The sequence below is a fragment of the Papio anubis genome, chromosome 11, assembly GCF_008728515.1.
Source record: "Papio anubis isolate 15944 chromosome 11, Panubis1.0, whole genome shotgun sequence".
NCBI lineage: Eukaryota > Metazoa > Chordata > Mammalia > Primates > Cercopithecidae > Papio > Papio anubis.
The window spans coordinates 63,879,671-63,897,083 of NC_044986.1; the positions used below are offsets into that span (position 1 = coordinate 63,879,671).

General features: G+C 39.6%; 1 protein-coding gene across 2 annotated transcripts in view; it reads right to left on the reverse strand.

The window, feature by feature from the left end:
- CTNNA3 (catenin alpha 3) overlaps window positions 1-17,413 on the reverse strand; it is a 1,832,183-nt gene that overhangs the window by 1,792,741 nt on the left and 22,029 nt on the right. Inside the window, exon 1 of one of the 2 annotated variants that reach the window (XM_009214844.4) lies at window positions 7,851-9,521. The exons of the other annotated variant lie outside the window; for it this stretch is intronic. The gene's annotated coding sequence lies outside the window, so the exon portion shown is untranslated. Of the gene's footprint in view, window positions 1-7,850; window positions 9,522-17,413 lie in introns of those variants that run through there. 2 annotated transcript variants of the gene reach the window in all.

Sequence of the window (17,413 nt, forward strand, 5' to 3'; positions counted from 1 at the left end):
AAGGGGCCCCGAGCAGGTTGCCGCTGCAGGTTCAGGTGGCCAACTTTTATTCCCTTATTTGGCCCCACCCACGTCCTGCTGATTGGTCCATTTTACAGAGCGCTGACTAGTCCGTTTTACTGAGTGCTGATTGGTCCGTTTTTACAGAGTGCTGATTGGTGCATTTACAAACCTTTAGCTAGACACAGAGCGCTGATTGGTGTGTTTACAATGCTTTAGCTAGACAGAAAGTTCTCCAAGTCCCCACCTGACCCAGAAGCCCAGCTGGCTTCACCTCTCAATCCCCCCTCTAAACAGGACACCTCAACTACTGTTAGGAATTGGGCAATGACCATTCTAGCTACTTCCTGCTGGACAGGGACGAATAAGGGGCCCGCCCTGCAGTTGTACTGTCCTCCAGAGGGGAACTCTTTAGGCCACTGAAAGGGCCAGCGGGTCACTCCAGGGGTCCACAGTAGAAGTTGTTAGTTGAGCTCATTTGGGGTTCCATTTGGAAGACCATCTGTAGCTTGATGGCCTCGATTCTAGAGGAAACAAATTTGACAAGGAGTTTAAAAATACAAGGCCCGAAGGCAAGTAATAGCAAGATGGCTGTCACGGGATCTAGAAAGGGGAGAAGTCACGTTGCCCAACTCCAGAGGTTGGTATAAGAGTTTGAAAGGTGCTGACTGATTTCAGAAGCCGTTTCCTGTAAACGCCAGGTGGCATCTCATACTATCCCTGACTGGTTAGTGTAAAAGCAACACTCTTCCCCTAAGAAGGTGCAAAGTCCTCCTTTCTCAGCATTGAGGAGGTCTAGGCCTCAGGGGTTTTGGAGAGTCACTGCTGCCAAAGAGTCTATTTGGGATTGTAGAGTAAGGATAGATTTGTTATTTCTTGCAAACTGAGAAATCCTTTGAGAGTGTGTGGTAGGAGGATAATACATGTTACACTGTTAACTTTTAGCAAATTTTACCTTTGTTGAAAACCTTGTAAGTTTTGGATTTTAATTATTATTTGCTATGTATAAAACTTCATTCAGTCCTTATTAACTTAGAATTAGTATAGATGGCTCCTTTCTGATTCTGTAAGTATTTTAAGGTTTAGCTGAGTGCAAACAGCTGGCATGCTTGAGCAGACAAATTATTAGGCAATTTTCCTAACTCTGCTTCTACAAGAGTTTCCTTATCACTTATTGAATACCCATTGTGTCTTTTTCCCTTAATCATCTAGGAGGAACCATCTATCGTCCTGTCCTGAAGGGAGTTCCTCCTAGGTCTGGCCAGATCTTTGTATGATAATTAATTACAAATTAGATCCCCTGTTAGGATACCTGCTGGGTTAAGGATTTTTGGTAAGAATGCTGTGGGTTGTCAGAGGCCTCAGTGCTTTCGGGCTATGCCCTTGTTTACACTGACAATAAGGTGGTATTGGATGTCATAGGGTTACAGAGAAGACCTTCAATTATCAATTATAGGTTTCAAATTTACCCTGGCTTTTAAAGGAATAGGGTACACTGCTTTTTCTTTACTACTTCTATCTCTCTCTCTCTCCCTTTTTGACTTCTTATCTCTCTCTTTCTCTCTTTCTCTGACTCCCTTTTTCTCTTCCTCTCTTTCCTTTTTTGACTTTCTGTCTGTCTCTTCCTCTCTCTCTCTGTCTGACTCCTTTGTCTCTGTCTCTCCCTCTGTCTCCTTCTCTTTGTCTCTCCATTTCTTCCTCTCTTTCCTTCTGTCTTTGACTTTGTCTCTCTCTTTCTCTTTCTTTCTCTCTGTCTTTCCTCTCTGCTGGTTTTGGCAGTATAAGACTGCCACCTCCTTGGGTTTTTGCACTGTGTGCAATAACTCCATGGTTTCCTTGTGATATTTAACGGGGGTTCCCCCAGAGGTTGGAACTCCCTTTCTTTCCATATTGCAGCATGGGCATGTAGGATTAGATAAGCATACTTGCTATCTTTATATACATTTATTCTTCTTCCCTTTCCCAGTTCTAAGGCTTGGGTAAGTGCCACTAGTTCTGCTAAATGGGCACTGGTCCCTGGGGGAAGAGGCTTACTTTCAAATACTGTTACTATGGCATAACCTGCCCTTTATATCCCATTCTCCACAAATGAAGTTTCATCGGTATATAGGTTAAGGTCAGGATTAGCTAAGGGGACTTCTAAGAGATCACCTCAGGCGGCATAAGTCTGGACTATAACCTGTTGGCAGTCATGCTTGACCAGCTCCCCATCCTCTGGTGGAAAAGCGGCAGGGCTGAGGGCTGCACATGTACACACTTGAAGCACTGGTCCCTCAAGGAGTAGTGCCTGGTATCTAAGCAAGCGGTTGTCTGATAGCCATAAACTTCCTTTGGCACCTAGTATGCCATTTACATCATGAGTAGTCCAGACAGTGAGATCCTTTCCTTGTATTACTTTGATAGCCTCTGACACTAAGACAGCTACTGCCACAACTACCTGTAAACAGTGAGGCCAGTCTTTTGCTACTATATCAATTTCCTTACTTAGGTATGCCACTGGTTGTGGGGTTGCCCCACGAGCCTAAGGACCCCAAGATTTATTCCTGCTCTCTCTATCATGTATAAATAAAAGTTTCATCCTGTGGGGAGGCTTAAGGCTGGAACTTTAGTTTGTTCCTTCTAATGCCCAGACTTCAGGGTTGATTCCCTCCTCAAGCAAGGGACAACAAAGGGGTAACATGTTCCCCATATTCATAGATAATAGCTCCAGCTTTGGCTATCTATGTTCATAGATAATAGCTCCAGCTTTTGTCCCTCCTAATAAGGGTGTGGGACTTTCAGGCATAACAAGAAAGGCATGTGAAAAGAGCAAAGTCTCACAATTACAACTGAGGAGGTGGGAGAAATACCTGGTTACAGGCTGTCCCAGAATTCCTCAGATGGTAACAGACCTTCAGGACAGCTGTCTGGGACAGGAGATTAATGCTGAGAAGGCTGTGCCAGTGTCCAGAGGAAGTCAACTTCCTGGCCCTCAATGGTTAAACATACCCGGGGCTCAGTGAGGGTGATGACATGAGCTGGCACTTGCCCCAGGCACCCTCAGTCCTGTTGTTGGATCATCTGGTTGGGGGCTTCTGGCCCAAAGAATCATTGCACTCTGGGGCAGTAGGCCTTCCAGTGATTGCCTCAGCATAGTGCACATGGGTGAGGGGGCAGCTTTTTTCTCATAGAACAATCTTTTTTAAAGTGTCCTTGCAAACCACACTGATAACAAGCTTTACCAGGTGATTGCCCTACTCCATTTTCTGTCCTCTATGAACCACCACAGTTTGTTTGTCTGAGGGCCATGACTAAGGCTGTGGCCTTTCTTTGATCTCGTTTTTCCTTTTGGGCCTGTTCTTCTTGGTCCCTATTATAGAACACCGAGGTTGCCACGTCTAATAATGCCTCTAGATTTTGTTCAGGGCCCAGGCTCGCTCTTGGAGCTTTCTCTTTTTTTTTTTTTTTTTTTTTTTTTTTTTTGAGACGGAGTCTCGCTCTGTCGCCCGGGCTGGAGTGCAGTGGCCGGATCTCAGCTCACTGCAAGTTCCGCCTCCCGGGTTCACGCCATTCTCCTGCCTCAGCCTCCCCAGTAGCTGGGACTACAGGCGCCGCCACCACACCCGGCTAGTTTTTTTGTATTTTTTAGTAGAGACGGGGTTTCACCGTGTTAGCCAGGATGATCTTGATCTCCTGACCTCGTGATCCGCCCGTCTCGGCCTCCCAAAGTGCTGGGATTACAGGCTTGAGCCACCGCGCCCGGCGCTTTCTCTTGATATATGTTCCTTCGGATGTTCAGATGTGTCCAGAGCTGCTTCCTTCCGGTGGGTTCGTGGTCTTGCTGACTTCAGGAGTGAAGCCGCAGACCTTCACAGTGAGTGTTACAGCTCTTAAAGGCAGCGCATCTGGAGTTGTTTGCTCCTCCTGGTGGGTTCATGGTCTTGCTGACTTCAGGAATGAAACCACAGACCCGCACAGTGAATGTTACAGCTCATAAAGGCAGTGTGGACCCAAAGAGTCAGCAGCAGCAAGATTTATTGAGAAGAGCGAAAGAATAAAGCTTCCACAGTGTGGAAGGGGACCCAAGCAGGGTTGCCGCTGCTGGCTCAGGTAGCCAGCTTTTATTCCCTTATTTGGCCCCATCCACGTCCTGCTGATTGGTCCATTTTATAGAGTGCTGATTGGTCTGTTTTTTACAGAATGCTGATTGGTCCGTTTTTACAGAGTGCTGATTGGTGCATTTACAAACCTTTAGCTAGACACAGAGTGCTGATTGGTGGGTTTTTACAGAGTGCCGATTGGTGTGTTTACAAACGTTTAGCTAGACACAGAGCACTCATTGGTGTGTTCTTACAGAGTGCTGATTGGTGCGTTTACAAACCTTTTGCGTTTACAAACCTTTAGTAGACACAGAGCTCTGACTGGTGCATTTACAATTCTTTAGCTATTCAGAAAAGTTCTCCAAGTCCCCACCCAACCCAGAAGCCCAGCCGGCTTCACCTCTCAAGAGGAGATAAATGTTTATGCAGTGTAACTTAAGCAATGCTGCTCAAACTGCAGGTCTGCCATCAGAAAAGGAGCTTGTACCAGAATGTAAGTTAGTGAGTGCTTCCTTCATCTAGAAAGTCTCGCTACAAAGTGCTTAGGGTGTAGCTGATTTACTTTCAGGAACAAGCCTCTTATCTCGTTTCATAGACCAGTTAAAAATTGGGACCTGCTAATTACATTTTGAACAGTGCTAATTTAAAGTAAGGGCCTCCACTGTTCAAGTTACAGTATTTGAGAGACTTTCTTTGCACTAAACATTGCCTTCTCCATCAAATCAGTTTCCCCATTGCCAGGAGGGATCTGCAGCAGAAAAGCATCTTGGTTAGGATAATGAAGGGCAAAGAAAAGAGGTGGGGAGGGTGCCAAATAAACTTGACCTAATATTCCATTTTGCACACAGGAACTCAAAGTCACTTATCATATGCTAGAAGCTAGTGATTAAATTGGTTACAGATTACTCGCTAAGTCCCAGACAACAATAATGTGGTTAAAAACAGTAATTAAGCATGTGAAAAATCAGATGCATCAGCTAACAGTCCTGTTAACCTTCAAAAATTCTGCAGCCTCAATTATCTGTCACGTTCCATTAGATCTGCAACTTGGCTAAACTTCAGAGTTCCACCCCACAGTACCATGTCACTTAAACTCCAGTATCCAAACAATAATCAGAAAATCACACTTTTTAAATCTCTAGACTAGCATTCCCATGAGCCAATGATCCATAAATAAACACTATTTTTAAGTTTTCATTACGAAGCGCAGAGTTTTCTTCAGGCCAGTTTGGGCTGCCAACTTCTCTTCTTAAATCTTAATCCTTTCTATTCCAAAAAAATAGAAACATGCAAACAGAAGTTCATGGGGAATAGAGAATGAAACTCCCATCCTTCTGTAGCTATGGCCTTTCTCTAAACATTATTACTGAATAATAAAACTTTACAATTTAAAAACTTTTCTAATACAGGAAGAATATATTATTTAATAATTCATAACTCTACATCTCACTTCACACCACATAATATTGATATCTCTAATCTCTCCACTTCGATTTCTCAGGACCAGTAACTACTTGTATTTATCACTAATTCCTTAGCTTTCTTCCTTCTACTCTATTTATACAACCATGGTTCCCAAACTCAACAATGACAGAATTAAAACCTATCTTCTCTGACTCCTACTATAGCCACGCCTTATTCCATTCTCATGTTTTCCCTATAGAAAAACCCAATACTGAATTGCTCCTCTAGCATGTGCCCTCTATCCCTTTTCTTTCTATTCTGTTGCCTACAGATTTTCTCCAAATACTTCTAATTTCTCCAAAGATTCACAATAAGTAAAGAATTTATTCTTCCTATTCCTATTTCTTTGTCACAGTTGTATCATAAAAGTCATATAAGTCACTATGTCTACATGGTCTTCTAACAAAGTTATTTATAAATTCTATTGTTTTAATGTCCAAAGTAACATAAATGATCAACAATACTATCCATTGGTTTCAGGAAGAGCTGAAGTATTTTCAACTCTGATATGTAGCTTTGTTGGTATCTGTAAAAGTTTATTAAGTGGAAATTTTGTAGGTAGGAGAGATTCCGTTCTTCTAAACACTAAATATTTTGGTATCTATGTGCCTGATAACAATGTTTTGCACATCATAGACAAGAGATATGTCATTTGGTAGACTAAGAATTTTACAATGCTTTAAAAGAATAACAGTAAAAACTTATCTTAAATAGCACAACCTTTACCTTCAAACATAGTGTTCTCTAATCCAACACTTCCACACTTAGAAACAGAGATTAAGGAAATTATCTTAAACATACCTACATATATATATATACACATAAGTAAATAAATACACAAAGATGTTTACCATAGCATCTAGATGTTCAGCAATGATTAATAAAATTATATTCATTCACTTGCAAAAATGTTACACAAATTTAAAATAACACCACTGTAGAATAGGTAATATTCTATGGAAAATGTTTCCGTATATGGTTAAATGAAAAAGCAAGGTTCCAAATTTTATCTATAGTACTATTACAGTTCTTTTTAAAGCGATCTAGAAAAAAAAAGACTAGGAGGAAACACATCAATGAGATTACAGGTAATATTTTTCTGTGCTTTCAAAATTCCTACAATGAACATTTAATGCTTTTATAATGAAAAAAAGTTTTACCATAAAAATCCCAATCTTTTACTCAGAAAGGAAGATTTAGACTATGTGTAGGAGGTAACAAGTGGGAATAACTTTGTCTATACTGTCTGTATTTTAGGTTTCTCCATTTAATAAACTTGTCCTATGGTACTACTAATTTTTTTATAATGGATAATGAAATTTTAATAGCACACTCAAATATGCCATTCAAATCTGACCATGGATAATGTGAATCTTCAAATCACAACTATTCTCAATATGTTGAGCTTTCAATCTGTCTTAAAAACTAGCCATAAACCCAGAACCAAGGCAAATTTGAAATCCTGGTTTTCCCACTTTGTTTTTAGCAAATCATTGCATTCTCATGTTATCTCCAGAGATCTTAGTAGGCACATATCAGTGACTCAAAAACTCTACAGGAAACGAACTTTCTGATGTCTAACCCCAGTTTCTTCTTGTTTCCATTTGAACTCATTTCTTTTATTTCTGTCTTCTGTGTAACTGACAGCAGCTGCGCACAATCATTCAGATCCCATTAGATAGTGACCTTTTCTTTACATGATTGATCATTACATCTCATGATCATTCCATACAGTGATTTTCATTTGATTATAACTGGTCATCAAACAGTTCTGAGAGCATTCCTCAACCTCCTAATATTCCTTCCAATTATAAAACAAATAGACAGATATTAAATTCAGAAATTAACGCTTTTTGCCATTATCTCACCTGAATCCTCCATTTACTATGAATTAGCTTTTGGTTGAAAGTAAAATCCCTTCAAACAATTTCCATCTTTGCTTCCTTTTCCCCACTCCCATGCCAAAGCACAAGCATCCAGGCCATATCTTATCTTTTCCTGCACAGTATCCAATCGGCTTTTTATAGCCAGAAACTCTCTAAATGCAAAGCACGACCTTGGCTACCAGCTTCCCCTGGCAATAGTTCGAAAGTTATTTATAACTTTAAAATTAGCGTGAAAGTCTACATTTCTCATCATAACTAGTCAAAACATTCCCATTTCATATAACAATGTGATCTTCCTCAATTCAGAAAAAAAAAAAAACCCGCATTTTAAACCTATGATTAAAACTAAGACACAGGAATTCAATGCAGAAATGAGAATTCGCTGAAGTTCAGCTCTTCTCTTTACAAATTTGACTCTTACCTTTCTGTTTCTTCCTATAAAGTAAATGGGCTTAAAATTCAGCTCCTGTAGGGAATTTTCCAAAAAGAGCTTTGTGGGGGGTGAAAAAAGGCTTCTTGGTGGTCACAGAGTTACAGAGTACCAAATTGAGAAGCAGATGACAGTGGGGCAGTCACTTTAGCTGAGCGTTGTTCACCCAGGATAAGAAAGAAAGGGGAGGTTACAAGCCAGGGTGGGTGGTATCTAATCCTGAACCACTAGTCACTGACCTCACTGACAACTTGTTACTGAAAATACTTTGTTGAAAAAGGCCAGACACATACTTTGCCTAGAGACCTACAAATATAGCTCTGAATAAGTTAGATTTGCATTTCTCTAGTTCCTTTCCAAAAGAAGAACCTCTTCTATCTAATTAAAGCCAAAGGCTGGAATTATTGAAAGTGAAAAATAATAAAGCAGGGAAAACAGAAGTCCAGGAAATCCTGACATCAAAAGATCAATTACGTAAAATTCAATGTCTTCTGAACCCTAGAGATGATGGCATCGAGGCCATGTATCACATGTGAGATCGTACTTTTCTTCTTCTGAAATATTACCTGTCTCATCCCTTGTACCAAGCATCACCCTCTCTGCTTCCAGTATTTATGAGGAACCGCATCATTATCAGTAAAGAATCTAAACTGAAGATTTACCAAAATCTCCATAAACTCATTGTTAAATTTAAGCCACCAAAAGCACAGTCTTCTCCACCAAAATTTCTTTTTTCTATAACTATTCTTTTTCACATTTCCTCTTCCCTTTTTTTGATATCTTCTCCCTCAATATCTTCACATTCACTGAAACAGTCTTTATCATTTCACCAATTCCTTGACATCCCACTCGAACTTCTGTGGCATTTCCTCGGACATAACCATTTTTCTGACTTTCCTCTAATAGCTTCTAAAACAAGAGGTGCTAACTAAAATATGAACTACTTGTTTGAGTTTTGGCAGTCCTGTTCTTAAAAGGCTGAATTCAAAATAAAAAGAAAGCATGTATTTATTAGCTCTCCAGATACTCTTAGAACAAATTTCAGGGAGCCAAGAGAAAAGGCAGAGTCTGGGAACTGTCAGAGAATCAACTATGAAAGGGGTTCATTTTATATGATTTGCAGGATAGCCTTCAAAACGACTGTATTTTTATGTAGCTACCTTTAAAATGGGCATAATTGAAAATACATTTATCTAAAGATTCTCAGTTGCTAACATGTTATCCTCCCCAGATTTTTTTTAAGGCAGCTTTTTCCCCCTGGAGAATCTAGAAATAGCCTCTTTTCACAGTGAAACAAAGAGTAAGTTTTATGTCTCTCAATCCATCTTTTCTTGAATAAAGAAATCACTTGACACTTGCAAAATAGCAGGTTTTGTTTTAGAGCTTTAATAATGAATGTTTTCCAAACCAGGACTGTTGAATTGAGCCCAAGATGAGATATTCAAATTCTATCATAAGCCTAGCTTGTCCTCCTGTGAAACCACAATAAGTTACCTGCCCTGGATCTCTCCTTTCCATCTACAAAATGGAGATGAGAACTCTTACTCTTTTTATTTGCTTTTCAGAGGATATGTGAATTAAATGGATAAAAGCTGAAGAGCTTTAAATTACACCAAACTCTGCAGAGATGCAATACAGATGAAACCTTCTTACAGAACTTGGTGTTATGAAAACAATTAAATATTATAAATATCTGAAATGTAATTTTAAAGAGCTTTTATAGTGCGGTTTTTTTTTTAATTCCTTCATAAAAATATCTGCAGCCTCCAAGGTAGTATTTAGCTGAAGTATTTCCCACTATAGCCACAAGAGGTCTCCTCCTAGCAATTCAAATCACGTTGGATTTGTTGATTACAGGCCCCATGGGCCTCTGCATTTATATCGGTTTGCTGACAGAAAACACATATCACCTATGTCAAATTTCCATAGTTAACTATAGGATAGGAGACAAAAAAAGAGAAATCTGACTTTCTCTGTGTGATCACTGAAGCATGCTGGAGGCTAAATAGTTTCCATAAACTACACAGCCCCTGCATTTTGCATCCTGGCCCTCTTCCAGATTTTCACAGTAATTCTTTCTTGTCACCTTGCCCAGTCTTGTTCAGTATTTATTCTCCTTCCCTATTTACTTGTTTCCTTTCTTTATACTTTGCAAACTTTAAAATTTTGGCTCACATGCCTCTTGCAAGCAATCAAACATTGAGGGTAGAAGAGTTGGAAAAAAAAGAGAGAGAGAGAGAGACAGAGAAAAGAGACAGAAGAAATCAGGGCCATTACTAGCAATTCTTCCGAGGTAATCAAAAGTGAGTTTTTTGGTTCTAGGCATGAGGACTGGCCCCAAACAAAGTCATTCAACTGGATGTTCTGAGAAGTCCCTTGATGCAGAGCCCTGTGTTAAGAATCAGCTAGAAGATTACAGGAGAGAAGGGAGGCCTCTAAAAAGAAGATAATTCTATCCCTATCAGTAGCCCCTCTTGGAAAATAAGTCCTCCAGGGTGCAATATGTTCTTTAGTCAGAATGAAGTAGTTTCTTCTTGTCAATAAAATCCCTTATAGAATGAAAATCACTTTTGCATGAACCATGAGTCCATTTCATCTGTACATAATACCTCAAACTAGTGGCAATTTCAGGTTGGGGCTTTAAAAATATGTAATTTTCTGAACAGCTATAATACCTTTCTAAAATGAGATTTAAAGCTAGGAATAACTCCTGTTTGTGATAATTAAAATCATTTTTTTCAAAAATATTTGATAAATAGTTCTGGCACCTTGTCAGGTATTTTAGGTGAATCTAAATGAATCTGCCCCTGATTTGAAGGTCTTAAATACTATTAATATAACAAAAAAAAGTTTCTTACTCTCCCTTCCCAATCATCCTTATTATTAGCAGCTAACCAACTCTCCTGCCTCCCTGAGAAAAACAGAAGCCACCTGGAAGATGTTTCACATCTTTCCATCATCAAATCTATAAACCCACCAACACTGAGCCTCATCTTCTCTACCTTCCCTCCTAATACAATGCAAGAAGTCCTCTTGCTCTTACCAAAGGCTAATCTCTCTTGTGCACTGGATCCCTTCTTCCCTCACCTTCTCAAGGACTCTGCTCCTTCATGATCGCCTCATATACTGCATTATCACCCCTTCCCCAATGATCAGTGCAAAAATATGCCACAGGACTTCTACCTGAAAATTTTCAAACAAACAAAACATTACTTTTACCCTACAGCTCCCTGCGGTTGCTACTTAGTTCTCTGTGCCTTCATCATAATACTTCCCAAATGAGTTGTCCACCACCCCTACCTTTTTACCTCTCACTTCACCACCCACTAAGATGATTTATTTCCCCTTCACTCCCAAAAGGGTCATTTTTAAGTCTATCAACAACCTCCAGGTGGCCAAACCATTCTGTCACCTGAGGGGATATCTCATCCCAACCTATGGCTTTCAATGAGATCTTTAAATGAGACAGGATGTTGAGTGATACTTTTCCTGTAGCCAATAATTGGTGATTATGGCTCCAAATGAAAGAAAATGAAGCCACCTAGGTACATGCTAAGGAATTTCCAGTATTTGAGGACAGACATGTCACTCAGGGATTACTAAGAAGCAGTTAAGAAAAGAGTTACATGCTCTTCTTCTCCTATGCCCTCTCCTAGTGTAACCAAAATGCACGTTCAATTGTCCATGGCTTGCAAAGTCCAATTAACAAGAGCAGGTTCTGGTATAAAGAAGATGACTTTTTATTCCAAAGCTGGCTTAGGGGAAGAAGTACAGTCTTCTGCCTTTAAGGGTGCTGCTTCACTTTTGAAGCAGAAAGCAGGTGCTTTTAAAAGGGGTCTTGGCATGAATGGCATGCAGGGGAGAGAAATGCAGGTAGGGGTCTGCATAACTTGCTTTGGTGCCTTATCTACTGGGCAGTCAAGCTGGTGACCACTAGTGTCTTCGTGGGCAGAACTAGCTTGTAAAACTAGCCCAAACTCTCCAGTTAGGAAAGAGTTTTGTAGCAGGCATACTTTGGGGTGTAGATTAACTGTCTGTCATCTCTCAAATCAGTCTCCTGGTGGGAGAGAGTTGGGCTCTGGAGCTTCTAAGCACATAGTTGGATTAACTCACCCTATAAGGATTGTCTGGTGAAGGGGAGGTAAAAGGTTATAATTGCATTTCTAAAGAGCTAAGTAGGAAGCGGGAGAAAGGAGGAAAGAAAAAAGAAGAATGAAAAAAATAAACAATCTCTTAGAAAAATGGGGGTACTCAGTTATACTAGCCATAATATTAGAGGAAAAGTTAGTGGACTTGAAAAGTTAGGGGAACAAGGCCACGTGATTCCTCTCCTCTTGAAGATACCAGAGTAGAAGTGATGAAAAAAACTCTTTCCCCATTCCAAGTCCCTTGGGAGGACAACTGGTCAATGCTGGGGAAAAGGGAGGAATATTTAAATTAGAATGAAATGGAAGTGTTAAATTGGACAAGCAGGACTTTAAATGGCAGGCACTCACCTGGTGTGTCATTAAGGAATAGGAAAGGGAGACGAGACAGAGCAAAGGGAGATACAGGGATAGAAGAAAAGAAGCTAGTTCACTCAAACCAGTTACACATGCATATGCTAATGGTTCCCAATTTTGCATCCTATTCCAGACCTCTCTCATGACCCCCAGAGCAATATATCAAAACTGCCTTCTCCATTTGAATAACTAATACACACTTCAAAGTTGATATGTCCCAAAAAGGAGCTCTTGATTTTGTCTCTCAAACCTATTTTTCTCTGTCATTCATATCCCAATAATTGGTACCATCACTCAATTACTGCATAAGCCAAAGCCTAGGAGTTATCCTTCATTCATTCTTTTCCCTCATTACCATCAAGAATTCCCACTGACCCTACTTACAAAATTTGTCTTTAACATGTCTACATTTCTCTATCTCTCCCACCCCAACTATTCCAACATTGGTAGTCATTCTCTACATAGTTTCTAAGTGATTTTTCACAACTTAGAAATTCAGCTCATGTTATTCTCCTGCTTAATATTATCCAAAGGCTTCCTATTACTCATAGCAGAAAATCCACATTCTTTACCAAATCTACAAGGCCCTCCATGATCTGGCCCTGTCAACCTCTTCCACCTCAACTCACAACATTCTTTCCCCTCGACTCAAAACACTCTCCCCTCTAATATACTGACTCCAGATATACTCTCTATTTATAAAATAACCGACCATATTCCCCTAGGGCAATTGCACTTGCTGTTCCTTTGCCTAAAACCATTTGCTCCCAGCTCTTTACACGTCTGGCTCATTTTCATCTTTGATATAATCCTTCACCTTCTCATAGAGGTATTTCCTTACTATTTTTTATCTCACTGTTCCCAGTCACTTATCACAACCTTGCATTTTTTATTTGTTTACTTATTCTGTCTTCACCATTGGGATAAAACCTACGGGCAGTGGCAGTGTCCATTACTGTATGGCACATACAGATTAACTATAATACAAGGTAAGCATCAATAGCTACAGGAATTAAAAGGAGATGGGGTTGGGGGGTATAGCTCCAGGAGGAGGGGATAATCAAGGAAAATCTCCTGGTGAGAGTTACATTCACCTTGATACAAAATGAAAGACGTCAGCTTCATAAGAGATTGGTATTCTATTAATTTTATTTCACCAATAGCCTTCAAATCCATTGCCTTATCTCCACCTTTATAACTATTAATGTTACCTTACCTTACACAAACTAGAGTTATGCCTTGCTTTTTGTCTTTATGTATTATAGTTACCACCTAATTTCTCTCCCTACCTGTATTTCACTTTGTGTAAACCCAAATATCACATTTAGATTCCAGTCAGGGTGAATTTAGTGCTACTGTTTCAGTCTCAATTTAACTATTTCAGAACAAACTACTGAAGTTGATACATTAACTTTGTTGCCTTGGTAATAATAGAAGGGCTGAAATGAATGTTTTTCCTCATTAATTTTTCTCATTTAATTTTCTCAAGGCACCATGCTTCAGTTTTGATAGCCCATCTTGCTGTTAGTCAATAACCTTAACAAGCACAGTAATTACAGTCAATCATGTCTGCTTTAGTTCATTGATTACTTGGTTACTTCTTTCTCATTTCTTTAATGAGAATTCCCAGCCCACACCTTTCAGGTGACATTTCTTTTATCAATTAATCACCCTCTCAGTCCCTTGAATATATTCATAAACCAGACCATCTTGTATTGATGGTTCTAAAGACAACTTGCTTCTGCAGCTTTGAAAATGATTTTCAATCATTTTCAGAGATATGGAACACCTAAAATGAAATTAACATTTATTGTCATTGAACCTTCTTATTTCAAATTATTTGAACAGGGCTGTATTATACCACTTCTAAAGCATTAACACACTTAATTTTTAAAATAATACAGCTTTTAAAATGTTAAAGAAATTGTCCTGTCTTTGCAATTCTAATCTCAAAAGTTCTGTCTCTGTTCTGAGAAAACAAAGACAGTAGATTTTCTGTTGGTGCAAATGTAAAGCAAGTCTCACCTAAATGTCATGAAGAAAATAACTGTAGTTGTTTCACTCAGAGAAATTCAGTGAGCTATGTCTCTTTAGAGTTTTATTGTTTCTAAAAGAGAACTGTTTATTTTTCCTGCATGAATTTACATAGTCCTTGAACCCATCAGAACTTATACTCTCTTTATAAAACAAATATTTTCCAATGTTCCTTTTTAATATCCTGAAATGAAATTTATAGTTACTAACTACATACTGATTATAGTTACTAACTACATATATCTTATATATATATGTATGTATTCACATAAATGATCAGGCACACTTACAGTGGAAAACAATCAGTCACTATTCCCCTTATGCACAGAATCACTATGAATGTGGCAGCTACAAATGTAGACAGATAAGGATGCACTGTTGTATTGTCAATTCAAATGCCACAAGCAGCATTTCAGTAGTGACATGATTTTTCTAAAATAGTGCACAACTCTTGATACAATACAGAAAATAAAAACAATCTTCCTTTGATATACCTAAATGGTTGCATTCCTAGAAATTCAGTGTATATTAAAACTGTGGCAAAAAATACTATGTATTTATAAGTAAAACCAGAATTAGGTTTAAGGCTTAGAAAATTATAAGCAGAACATACATGAATGTCCACTGGGAAATTAGAAAGTTGCATGGAATGTGGGGACAATTCATTGTAGAGGGGAGTTCCACACACTGTAAACCCTCTAAGTTTCTTTGGACTGACAAAGATTCCTTGCTTGACAAAACTGTAGTTGACATTCTGAAATTTCATCTAGGCCCATTTATGTACTTCTTTGAAAAATCTAGTTTTCGTAAACAGCCCTGCTAAGTCAGTTTAGCACCCCCCCAACCCTCCCGCTCCATATCTGATCTACCTTGATTGGGTTCCTCATCTGCCACCATCCCCCAGGTGATATCTGATCACCTTGGCCTGTCTTCAGCAAGAATCTAGTTAGGTTGGTTTACCCAGAACCCCTCTTACCCCGATGTTTCTTCCTGGTAATTTTCAGTGACCCAACCCTGCTCACTGGTTATAAATTCCCACTTGCCCATGCTGTATTGAGAGTTGAGCACAATCTCTCTCCTCTACCACAAGACTTATTGCAGTGGTCCCTATACTGTGATAGTCCTAAATAAATTCTTCTTTATCATGCTTTAACAAATATCACTTGTTAATAGTTTTCTTTTTTAACAGGCCCCAGCAAATTAGATGCCAGGTATGTCCCGCAACTACTGTGACAACCAAAACTGCCCCTGTAGTGGAAGGAAGTAAAGAAACTTGAGAAGAAGCATTGTTATAGAACACTGCATGTTTACAAGTGCCCCAAGACTAAAATGAAAAAGGATAGGAAGAAAAGGAGGAAGAGAAGGGGGACAGAGAGGAAGTGGGAGGGGAGAGAGATTAAGGAAGGAAAGAAGATAAATTCTGTAAACAGCCCCATCTAGACTGGCATAGCACAACCTGGAATGGACTATTTAGGTCCCAAACATGATGTTAAGAGAATAATTCAGATTTCTAGGAATGCACTAAAGACAGCTATAGCAATGCCTGGACGAGAGGAGGGGATGGGTGGTACTCACAGGAAGAAGGAATGAGGTTAGTCCTGAAGAGAATGGATACCCCCATTGTTATTTATTCTGAGGGAGAAGTTAATTCTGGGACAGAAATGAGAGCTGGAAACATAGGATTTTAGCCAAAAAGGGGAGAACATCCCTTTTCTCTCTGAAGCCCCATAGTTTTGGGGGCCTAGCCTCCAGATGGAAGAGATGAACTAGAGAGTATCACACAGTGGCATGTCCACAACAGTGGTAGATAGAAACAATTCAGAAGAACACTTTTCAAGGATACCTTGAAAATGGCGCAGAACTTGGACCAGAGGGTACTGGGTGGAGCCACAGTTACTGTTGTAAACCATTATCTGTACTGTCTTTTCTTTATCTTGCCTCTTTCTGTAAAGTCTGGTTAAAATGATATTCTATAGAAAATTAAGGAAAAAATCTGTGTCCTGGCTGGGATAGAATAGTGACCTGGAGAACAGGATCCAAAGCAGCAGGGCAAGAGATCCAAAACAGAAAAACATAGTGGACCTTGATATGGTTTGGCTGTGTGCCCACCCAAATCTCAACTTGAATTCCCACATGTTGTGGGAGGTACCAAGTGGGAGGTAATTGAATCATGGGGGCAGGTCTTTCCAGTGCTGTTCTCATAACAGTGAGTAAGTCTCATGAGATCTGATGGTTTAAAAAGGGGAATTTCCCTGCACAAGTTCTTTTCTCTTGTCTGCCACCATGTGAGACATGCCTCACCTTCCACCATGATTGTGAGGCCTCCCAGCCATGTGGAACTGTAAGTCCAATAAACTTCTTTCTTTTGCCCAGTATTGGGTATGTCTTTATCAGCAGTGTGAAAGCGGACTAATACAGTAAATTGGTACCAGTAGAGTGGAGCATTACTGAAAAGATGCTTCCAAAAATGTGGAAGCAACTGGAACTGGGTAACAGGCAGAAGTTGGAACAGTTTGGAGGGCTCAGAAGAAGACAGAAAAATAAAGTTTGGAACTCCCTAGAGACTTGTTGAATGGCTTTGATCAAAGTGATGATAATTATATGGACAATGAAATCCAGTCTGAGGTGGTCTCAGATGGAAATGGGAACTGGAGCAAAGGTGGCTTTGTTATGTTTTAGCAAAGAAACTGGAGGCATTTTGCTCCTTCCCTAAAGATGTGCGGAACTTTGAACTTGAGAGAAATCATTTAGGGTATCTGGCAGAACAAATTTCTAAGCAACAAAGCCTTCAATATATGACTTGGGTACTGTTAAAAGCATTCAGTTTTAAAAGGGAAGCAGAGCACAGAAGTCTGGAAAATATTCAGCCTGACAATATCATAGAAAAGAAAATCCCATTTTCTCAGGAGAAATCAAAGCCGGCTGCAGAAATTTGCATAAATAATGAGGAGCCAAATGTTGAGCCCCAAGACAATGGGGAAAATGTCTCCAAGGCATATCAGAGGTCTCCACACCAGC